Source organism: Gymnoscopelus braueri (genome assembly GCF_963280865.1).
Source record: "Gymnoscopelus braueri genome assembly, chromosome: 19".
NCBI lineage: Eukaryota > Metazoa > Chordata > Actinopteri > Myctophiformes > Myctophidae > Gymnoscopelus > Gymnoscopelus braueri.
Genome location: NC_137621.1, coordinates 47,109,737 through 47,121,977, shown reverse-complemented (window position 1 = coordinate 47,121,977; position 12,241 = coordinate 47,109,737).

Genomic DNA, 12,241 nt, shown 5'->3' with positions numbered 1-12,241 from the left:
CTGTGTGTCTTTTTAAGATTTCTTTGGCTATTGGAAAATAGCCGCGCTATGAGCTTGTAGATCTGCTATTTTAGAAAAATCCTGAAAACGTGTGCAAATCTTTGAAAATATATTTTTTTTTAAGCGAACATTTGTCACTCAAATCTTTGCTTCTGGGGGACTCTACAAATGTCTTCTAAATCCTTACATTTTTTTGAGCAAAAACGTATGTTTTTTTTTTATTTGGCCGTGGACCCCCAACTCAAAATATGTTGTTCCAGGGACCCCATAGAAGCAAAGATTTGAGTTACAAATGTTCGCTTTAAAAGAATATATACATTAAAAGATGAATTTTCTAAAATAGCAGACCTACAAGCTCTAGCGCGGCACTCGGTGCCGCGCTATGAGCTTGTAGATCTGCTATTTTTGAGTAGCCAAAGAAATCAAAAAAATGACAGATTCTTTCCCGGTCTAAATGGGTTAAGAGCTGAACGTTTCAAAACGCGCGTCCCTAGCTCATTCTTGACTACAGAGGTAGGTGTTGGCAGGGAAACTGGGTCATTTATCTACTGAAACATCCGCAAGACTGTCTCCTTGACAGCTGTGTATATATGCGAAGCATGGCTGGGTCACCAAGTCCTTTGTTGAGCACATTTGTTTGGAGTGGATTTACAGTATTGAGTGGTTTATCGTAGGAACTAGCCAAGCATAACCTTCTCTCCATATTGGTTGAGCTACAGTATGCACCTAAAATGGGGTGGTTCCTCACTATCAAACTGCCTACATTGTTTGCAGAGAATAAGTGACAATATAGGGAATGATGTTCCCCTAAACTGAAATCACTTGGTTTACCTTTACCACACTGCTTTGAAGTTAATATGGAGTCAATATGTGACTGTGCAGTTTACTCTGTCCTATCGATATAGTAAAGAACAGGGATAACTGTTGCGCCCTTCTTTGTCCTTTGGTAACGGTTGACTGCAGGTCACTTAGGTCACTTAGCACTGACGAAGGTCCCAGGACCGAAACGTTTGCTTTTTTAATTCACTATGAGCACAGAGCACTTGATGAGCATTTAAAATAAAGACATTATATTTTCTTAAGTCTCTTTTGCAGTGAGCGAGTCTTGTTCTGACAGTTTTCCTCCTCCTAGTGTGGCCTCCTATCAATATAGTATTCAGATTTTATTTTTGCTTAAGTAAAAGTAGCAATAGCCTTCATTAGCATCATTGGTAACACCTGTGAGGGAAGTATGGAAGAGGCCCAGTTTCTTTCCCAGCTGGCTGTGCATAGAGCCTATTACACAATGTAGAAATGCTCTGTTACAAGTAAAAATAGTACTTAAAGTACACAATGTAAAAGTACTCATTATGCAGAATGTCCCATTTCCCATTTTTATGTATCAAAATCTTTCACATCGGGCTTAACTGGTTTATGTTTTGTAATAATAAGCCAAATCTGCAAAGTAACTTGTAACTAAAGCTGTCAAATAATTTACAATAATTTGCCTCTGAGATGTAGTGGAGTAGAAGTATTAAGTACCTAAAAATGTTGCTTAAGTGCAGTACCAGAGTAAATATACTTAAGTTACTTTCCATCAGTGTATGCATGTGAAAAGAAAAAATAGAAGAAGGGCTCCCCAGTGGCTAACCGAGTAAGAGTGCACGCCACATAAATAAGGCCAGAGCCGTTCCTGCAGCTGGTGCACGGCTCAAATCCAACCCAAGGCTCTTTCATCCCCCACCTCCCTCTCTCCTGCCTTTCCTGTTTCTCTCTCACTGTCACGATAAGAAATGAAGCAGAGAATGCCAATACATAATCTTAATCCATGTAAAGACCGGGAACGCATCTGTGTCAATTGTAACATTTCTTTGGGCTATTCAAAAATAGCAGATCTACAAGCTCGCCGCGCTATGAGCTTGTAAATCAGCTATAAAAAAAAAAAAAAATTGATATTCTTTAAAGCGATTTTTTTTACTAAAATCTTTGCTTCTGGGGGGGGGGGGTCCCTGGAACAACATATTTTGAGATGGGGTCCGCGGCCAAATACATATCAATTTGGGAGTCTTTGACTTGAAAAAAGATTTAGAACCACTGATATTATAGCAACATACGTTTTTTCAAAAAGAAAATAGGATTTATAAGACGTTTGTAGAATCCCCCAAAAGCAAAGATTTGAGTTAAAAGTGTCCGCAAAAAAAAAAAAAAAAAAAAAAAATTATATATATATATATATATATATATATATATATATATTCAAAGATTTGCACAAATGTTCAATATTTTTCTAAAAAATTGCATATATATATAAGCTCATAGCGCTGCACTCGGTGCCGCCCTATGAGCTTGTAGATCTGCTATTTTTGAATAGCCAAAGAAATCTAAAAATGACAAAGACGCGTTCCCGGTCTTAATGGGTTAAGGAAGGACTATAGAAAACATGTCAATCATGAACTTATTATTACTTGCTATTTTTGACATGTAGGCCTATACACTGTGTTTACCATTTGGAGGCCGTTGTCCAGTTGATGTTCAGTTTGCTATTCATTTCTGTGAATATTTGGAGGTAAAAAAAATGAAGTGGTAATTGTTATTAACGTATTTTCTGTGACATAAAGCTGATTTTGGCCGAGTATCGGTTCAGATATTGTTTGCAATTGTGTCTGCGCATGTATCTACTGTAAACGTACATGTCTGCATGTGTCTGTGCATTCTTAATGCATGCGTGTTCCGCATGTACACACGCAGCACACATACACATGCATTAAAGAACCGGAGGGCTTTCCCCTAGCTCGCACATGTCACCCAGGCCTGTTCTGAGACAAGGGATTCCAGGAATTCCTTTTGACCAGCAGATAAAAAATGTATGAACGTATACGCATGCTTGTACACAGCCCTAAACATCTTTTGTCATTATTATGTATGGTCCCCGAGATGCCTCGGGACCAGAACAGGGTTGATAAACTGGCTTTCTTACGCCATTTCATTCCCATTTGTTAACCTGCTCAGAAGCTCATACTCTTGCGCAAAGAACAAGGTTTGGCAAGCGTCATTTTTCTTCATCCGTAAGCACCTGGTAGAGACACGGGCTTATTTATATATTTATCTGCGAAAATGTCTTGGGTGAAGCCATTAATCATCTTCTTTTTTTTTAAATCTCTTTTTCTCTCCCCCCCCCCCCCCCCCCCGTTGGCCAGATGAAGGTGTTTAACCCGTTAAGACCAGGAATGCATCTGTGTGTCATTTTTAGATTTCGTTGGCCTATTCAAAAATAGCAGATCTACAAGCTTGTAGATCTGCACATTTTTTTTTAATCGTGAAAATTTAACTCAAATCTTTGCTTCTGGGGGGGTCCCTGGAACAACATACTTTGACATGGGGGTCCGCGGCCTAATACATGTTTGCGGGGTCCTTCACGTGAAAAAGGTTGAGAACCACTGATTATAGCAACAAAAGTGTCTTAAAAAAACTGTTTGGATTTAAAATACATTTGTAGAATCCCCCACAAGCAAAGATTTGAGTTACAAATGTTCACTTTAAAATATATATATATATATATATAACGAAAAAACATCACATGGATTTGCACACATTTTCACAATTTTTCAAAAGTAGCAGATCTACAAGCTCATAGTGCGGCACTCGGTGCCGCGCTATGATCTTGTAGATCTGCTATTTTTAAATAGCCAAAGAAATCTAAAATGACAGGGATGCGTTCCCAGTCTTATGGGTTAAAGATGGCAAATATCACTTTGATTCCCGTGCCTCAAAACGAAAGCACGTACGCCGTTATCTGCTGTAATGACACAATAAGCCGCGGCTTAAATTGGAGAGCCATGAGAGAGACTCCAGGGCCAGTGTTGCCATGTCCGCTTATTATAAGCAACATTGGGCTTGTTTTTCTGTTCTTAGGTGTAGTTTGCTTTTTGGGGCTTGCTTCCTAATGTTGTTTAAAACAGTAGTTCTCAAACATTGTCACATTTTGTCCGTACATGAATATGTATTTGGCCACGGCCATCCATCTGAAAATATTTTGTGCCAGGGAGTGTACACCCACCCATAGAAGATTTGTGTTGTTAAAAAATGGGTCCAAAATCTTTCGAAATATTTCAAATCCTTTTCAAGATTTTTTTTAAAATAGCAGTTGTGACGCGTTGTAGATCGGCTATTTTCAAGTGTGTGTGTGTATGTGTGTGTGTGTGTGCGCGCGCGCCCCCCGCTCTCATGTGGCCTCGTCGTGTCTTTTGGGCTTCTTTCTCTTGCAGAATCTGGCAACGTGCTCCTTGCATACCGACGGCGGATTCAAGTCATCCGTTACATTTACGGTCAAGTAAAAATATCATTGTAATGAGATACAGGTAGCCGCCAAGGTGAAGGAAACGCCTCTATAAACGAGGTGTCAAAGAATGTGTGTGCGTGCTTCCTGTGCTCGGAACCGCAACCTTTAAGGCTTGGTACTTTCCTCGACTTGAGTCAAATAACGAGTAACACCATGCATTAATAGGGTGTTGGGTCGTAGACATGACACGTTTCTGGCCTCCAACTGGTGGTTATACGACACCATTCCATTGCAGCTAGGGAAGTCATTTTGAAGTGGTGGGGTATAGCACAGTTGTGGGTGCTCGTAGATAATTTCTCATCAAGCGGACAGATAATTAGGGTTGGTTTCTGTGTTTTCTGGCATCAACCTCATCTTCTTGGAGGTTCAGAGGACTTTAAAAACCGTGCCAGGAAAATATACATCACACCTTAACACGGCCATAAGCACCCTGCTCTCAATATGCCATCGTATAGCGCCTCAGTTGCAGAGTTGTTCCCTTTATTTTGGCAGTGACCCATAGGCCTGTCGAAGAGATTTAAAGCGATGTTTAACTTGAGTAGAACCTTGGGCCTTGATACTGTAGCTGCTGCACCCAGCCATGATATAAGTCCAAATATTGTGGATGATCTTTAGCTGTTGCTTCTGTGCTCTGTGATACATAATTATAGATACTAATCACTGTATGGCAAAGAAAAAGACAAATTCTGGTATGTATTTTTATTTAGCTTATGTTTGGTTGCTCGACCACACTGATATTGGTGACCTATCGATGTTTGTTGCACTAGAGAACTTCTGTCGAGGGTAATACAACACAAATTCTACAGTAATTCTCGGAGTTACACACCCGTAGGGGGGGCATTTAGAACCCCCTCAAGGAACCATGAGGGTCCCTGGACCACACTTTGAGACCCACTGGTGTAGCAGAGTGTTTCCAGTGAGCCAACATGCACAATATCAGCACCCTGACTCTGTTTGACCAGAATTGAACAGAGCCTTCATTAGTGTAATTGGTAACACCTGTGAAGGAAGAGGTAAGGAAGAGGTCCAATTTCTTTCCAATATGGCAGCGGTACATAGAGCACACCAACTTGGTGTTGTTTAGTGGATTGTTTGACTGAAGTCTATCAGTAACAAGTACGAAAAAAGACATATCTGACTGACAATTTTACATAATCTATCAAACACACATTTGTGATGTTTTTGTTTGATGTTTTAGTTGGAAGGTAAGTCATCAGAATGCACATTACTCCCTCTCTCTCCCATTTCTTACCTGGCATTAGAAATGAATTATTTATCAGGGGAACACATGAAGTGCTGACTCTGACTTCAAAGAGCTTTTTCATTTTTTTTTTGTAAATGGCAGCAGGCGAGGCGTGTTAATTAATCAGCCATGTCTATATCCCTCGTCAGCAGTGGTGGACAAACTACTGTATATATTGAAGTAAATACTCGAGTATACGTACTGCAAAGTACATTTTCATGTGTATATCAATGCATTGCTATATTGCAGTTATGAAATGCCCAAATGGGTTCCCAGATTGCTAAATGTCTAATCCTACACGCTATTTTCAATATTTTTGAAAGAGGGCTTTAGTGGTTAATTCATAATATTGTCTCTGTCCCTCATTATGTCCAAAACTGTTACTTTTCAGGATTCAAATTCAGAAATAGCAAAAGTAGCAGGTCTACAAGCTCGAAACGCATCGCTTTGCACCGCGTTTTGAGCTTGTAGATCTGCTACTTTTGCTGCTTTTGTGTGACGCTGTAGTATGGGCGTTCATTTGCAAAAAAACACACAACAAATATATTTAGATAAGAGGTTTCTGCCCTACAGCAACGATTTACAGTATACAGTATTAGTAAGAGCGGGTCACAGAGAGTCCCTTGCTGGAAATATTGTGGATTCAAAAGTACTATATTTCTATTTTAAAGTCATGAGCTCACAAACACACACACCCACAAAAAATACTCAATGTACTTAGTTACTGTCCCACTGCATGAAGTGCACTATGAACTGTGGTCTTCCACCGGTCACGTTAAATCAATGAGGGGTGCGATATTGACTCGTCGCTTCTCAAAATACCACCGCAGGAGCCACGCAGTATGCTGCTGCGAGGGCTCATAATTGCACGAAAGGGCAAATTATTGGCATCGATCGCGTCACACAGCGATCATTGGTCGGGTTATACAAAATATCGCAAGGGAATTTGTATAGATCTTTAGCTCTTAGCTGCCGCGCGCGCACACAAACGCGCACTCATTCACGCACAGACACACGCAAGCGTACACAAATAAACACGCACAAATAGAATATAAACACTGTGGGGATTTGTGTGCTGAAATAATTTGCATGGTAGTTTTTTTCCCTTGGCCAAAATTTGTCTCATTATAATTAGCGAGGGGAAAGAAGTGTAAAAAGATACAGTTTTGGATTACCGTACATTTTCCCGCTTGCTTTGATTAGAGTCTGGCGTTAATACATGTATTTCTGCGAGGGAGGGGTTCGGGTGTGTGTATGCGTGTGTCAGGGAGGATTGAATCAGGTTTATTTACACAGCTTTGCTTTCAGTTTAAAAAGGATTGCATTTCATGCCCTAGCAAATAGCTAATGAACAGCCATGAAACATTGCTGAGAGAGAGAGAGAGAGAGAGAGCGAGAGAGCGAGACAGGGAGAGCGAGAGAGAGAGAGAGAGGGGGGGACAGGGAGAGCAAGAGAGAGAGAGAGAGAGAGAGAGAGAGAGAGAGAGAGAGAGAGAGAGAGAGAGAGAGAGAGAGAGAGAGAAATCTGCAGAGGCCAATCTGAAAATAGAGCGTGCTAATAGTCTCTGTATTTACTAGGGAATGGTTTGAAAGATATACTCATCGATTTATCCCTGAATGTGATTAAAGAGCCATGGGTTCCATTGGGGGCCATGGGGGGGGGAGAGTAAGATCCATGCTTCTGCTTTTAATATCCACCCTCTGCTCGTTCATTTGTTATGGCCAGTCATGGGGATGTCTTTTTATCCCTGCTTCTGGTCTGGTCATGCAGACTGAATTAACCACGGCTCTAAAGTGTCTTTTCTGTTTTCTGTTATTGAGGGGAAGGCTTTCACGGAAAATAGCAGATCGACGCGTCGTGAGCTTGTTCATCAGCTATTTTTCTGTGAACGCCGTAATTCCACACAATAAGGATGCTGGTGTTTTAAGTGGTAAAATACAAGCATTTACTTTTTGGAAATGCACACTGTCTGAATTGGTTTATATTTACATTTGACAATATGACTATATGACTAATTAAACTAGGTAATAAAATATTTGTGATTCAAAAATAGCGAAAGACCGGCTATTTTCGCTATTTGTGGTGGTTAAGAAAATCCCAACCCTGCCCCCCTCTTTTTTTGTTTTGTCTTCTTTTTTTTCTTTTTTTTCAAATCAAACCAATTTTTTTTTGGCTCCTTATTCATTGTCCATGTTTGGGCACCATATGGAAGGATACTTTCCACACTGGCTTTGAACAGGTTGATCTTGCACTGAGAGCACAACTTCTTCCGAGACCCTTTTCTTTCAGGGGGAGAGGTCCCTTGGCCTTTGACCTTCCTGGGCCTCACTACAAGGCAGTACTCTCATAATAACCCTGGGGGGGGGGGCTAACGGGTGCTATACACCTTGCCCAAGGGTGACCCGGAACTATGTAGGGCAGGGGGGGGGCAACTATGTAGGGCAGGGGGGGGGGGGGGGGGTGCTCACTGAGGCTTACGCAAGCCCACGTACCCGTCCTCTTCTATAAATGAGTGGTTCATTTTGTCTCATCATGCCAAACCCTGAAGAATACCTCTGTGGTTCATGTACGTTGGTTAAGAATATTAAAAGGACATTGCCATTGCCCTTTGTTAAAATCAGCCACATTTTACATGAACCAATGTATCTCAGAAGATTTTTTTTAAACGTTTTTTAATGTTTTATCCCTATTTAACAAATACAGAATTTGTGTTGACATTAGCTAGAACTCACTGTATTGTTTGATTGATTATGAAATGCAACACTTCTAAGAACCAATTATTCCTGATATATTGAAAATCAATACACACATTTGAATGTTTTGTATTACAGTAATACATAACAGATAATATTAGATAAAATAGAGCAGCGACTTTCAAAATGGTGAACTACCTAAACAAAGCTATAGCACCTTTAAAGTCTCGTAGCATGTTTTCTCATATCGTTTGAACGTGAATGGCAGATGAATGAGATCTGCTAAAGTATACACTGCAAACACTTATGTAGAAAGACGCGGGCAATCTCTTCTAATGTCTTCCTAACAGTTAAACCAGTGGTGGAAAGTAACTAAGTACATTTACTCAAGTACTGTACTTAAGTAAAATGTTGAGGTATTTGTACTTTACTTGAGTATTTCCAATGTCCAATACTTTTACTTGTACTCCACTACATCTCAGAGGCGAATGTTGTACTTTTACTCCACTACAATTATTTGAAATCTTTAGTTACTAGTTACTTTGTAGATTTTGATTATTATTACAAAACATACATTAACCACTTCAGCCCTATACACATTTCGGCCATTTGAAAATAGCCGATCTACAAGCTCACAATGCATTGTGAGCTTGTAGATCTGCTATTTTCAAAAGATGTTTATACATTTGAAAACTTGAAATGGGACATTCTGCTTAATGAGTACTTTTACTTTTGGTACTTTAAGTACATTTTCATGCCAATACTTTTGTACTTTTACTCAAGTACGTTTTGAATTCCGGACTTTTACTTGTAACAGAGTATTTCTATATTGCAGTATTGATACTTTTACTTAAGTACCAAATGTGAGTACTTTTTCCACCACTGAGTTAAGTGGTGCTCAAAACTTTATGTCAAGGACCCCCAAAATGTATATGTATTTGGCCTCGGACGCCCATCTCCAAATATTGTGTTCCAGGCACCCTCCAGAAGCAAATATTTGAGTAAAAACATTTTTCGCTTTAAAACTATATACAAGAATTTGCAAAAAAAAATAATATATATATATAGCAGATCTACAAGAACTTGTATATCTGCTATTTTTGAGTGGTGCCAGCCACTCCTACACTTGACCGTGTGTGTGTGTCTGTCCGTCCGTCCGTCCGTATGTTTGAGCACGGCCTCAACAGCTGCAGCTGATTGCAACACCAGTTACACTAATTCAAAGGCACCACTCTCTTCACACTGGGTGTGATTTTTTGCATAGCCAAAGAAATCCAAAATGACACAGATGCTTTCCCGGTTTTAAGGGGTTAAAGCCTTGTGTCTGTGGCCAAATGATATTCGCCCGCCGTTAAAAGCCTTGAAAGGCATTGAAGAGGTCATACAGTAGCAATGGGGGAAAACGCAGCACTCTAACATGGGGCGGGAGCGATAAAGTACCCTTGATAGTTTGAGAAGCGGCGCGGTTCCCTGAGCTCCGTCAGTATTCTCAACCTTGGAATGTTTTTCACATATTTCTCTTTTTCATTTATAAACGTCTATTCATATCACGACAACATATAAAAGCCTCAGAAATATCAAGCCTCTCTCAAGATGTTTTTTTGGCCCGCAGATGCATGTGAACCTTTAAGAATACCATAGAGTTAAAGAGCGAGAAACTCCCATCGCCTGCATATTTCGCTATTCTGGCCACAAAGGCCACACGCTTTCATGATAGCCATGTCAACAAATTAAACTGTCACAACCGAGCCACCTCAAAGGGGACGTATAAGCAGCTTGCGCGGGCAGAAATGCCGAGCACACACAGTGCCTGGACTGTCTCCATAATACCTAAAACACCATGATGGCTTTTTTTTTCTAGTGGTGGAAAAAGTACTCAATTGCTTTACTTAAGTGAAAGTATCAATACTGCAATGTAGAAATGCTCTGATGCAAGTAAAAGTCCGGAATTCAAAATGCACTTGAGTAAAAGTACAAAAGTATTGGCATCAAAATGTACCAAAAGTAAAAGTCATTATGCAGAATGTCCGATTTCAAGTTTTCAAATGTATAAACATCTTTTGAGAATAGCAGATGTACGAGCTTGTAGATCGGCTATTTTCAAATGGCCGAAATGTATATAGGGCTGAAGTGGTTAATGTAGGTTCTGTAATAATCAAAATCTACAAAGTAACTATGTAACTATCAAATAAATGTAGTTAAGTAAAAGTACATAATATTTGGATCCGAAAATGTACTTAGTTACTTTCCACCACTGCTTTTTTGCTTCTTATTTATTTTTACAGATGACTGAATATGCCCATATAACACCTAAACGTGATGAGGGGTTTTGCAGATGAACTTTGAAATGCTAGTAACGACTTTCTTTCTCCCTTTTGTATGCACAGTATTTAGACAGAGTGGTGTTTGCACAGAGCTGGCACATCCACAGACAGACCATAATTCTACACGCAGGGCCCAGCGGGCGGCTTTGAAGCCATTGAAGTATTAACACATCCCTGAGGGATGAAACGGGGGATTTACAAACTCGGGGACAATGCTTAGGAAAGTCATAAAGCAAGGTTTATTGGATTTAACAGGATTTTTAAAGGGATACTTTGGTGTACAGTGTGGTAATGGCCCCGGTCGTTCTCTGCCATTTTTATGTCAAGGACCTCCAAATTCATACTTATTAGACCACAAACCCCCATTATATATGTTGTGCTAGGGGCCACACACACACACACACACACACACACACACACACACACACACACTTTACATAACATAATAATTGATTTAACCAGAACATTAACATGGGAATGCAGCAATAGAAGAACGCTATTATTCATGAACGTCAAATGATTGGCTTGGGAATGCGACAAAAACGGGGGGGGGGGGGGGGGCAACTATTCCTTTAAGCCCTGGGCATGCCATTATACTGTAGGCAAAAACCTTCTGCCTTTTTAAACACTTTATGTTCCTTCTTCTCTCTTCCCTACTTTTACTTTCCTCTAAATGCAATGCATTAGTGAGAGGCTGCACTTTTAACTTGTAACTGCAATGTGACAATAACGATTGATTGATTGATTGATTGATTGATTGATTTAGGGGTTAACATTGGCCGGGTTTCCCAAACGAATTTGAGCTCGTGCACAGCCTAGAAGCACAGCCTAGAAGCTGCGTAAGAGCCTCCACGCACCTGCGCAGTAGCAACCCCGCCACGCACTATCTTCGTCAGTAGCAGCTGTGTGTGCCCTACGTGCCATCTAAACTGGCTTCAGGAGATACCATCGTCGTAGGTTCTCAATCGCATGGCGTTACGTGTGTGCTAAAACTACATTCGCGAGGCAGCATGCACGTGAAGACCTCCTGGACGACGCCTACGTAAAGCCTACGTAAACTATGTAGTGCTGTCCTACGCTACACAGCAGTTTAAACACCCTTTGCGAAAGTGAAATGGATCATAAAAATACCAGAGCCAACTGTCAGATGTCCTGAAGCGGTCCACTCCAAATACAACTTTTGAATAATATATTTATGAATTAAATTACAGCGGTGAGGTGATATCTGCAAGGTAAATAAAACACTAAAGTGTCCCCATTATGCATTATGTAAATTAAATATACTTAAAATACCAAAAGTAAAGGAATGCAGAATGTCCCATTTCCCAAATTTCATATTAAAATCTTTTGAAAATAGCAGATCTACAAGCTTGTGAAGCGTTGTGAGCTTGTAGATCTGCTAGTTTCAAAAGATTTTTTAACCATTCATAAACATGGCGAGAACATGGTGAACAGCTGTCACTTTGTGAGAGGAACTGGGGACTTTCATCATAACGTTTAACTATAAAACTTCGAAATTAAGGAAACATGTTTAGCTCAGCATCATTTATATACCTTTAGTTAACTTGGCATATGCTTAATATTTTTATCAGACGATCGGATCATCCGTGAGAGTACAATTTGTAAACTTCGGGTTCATGCATAGAGGACGAAGCAGCGTAG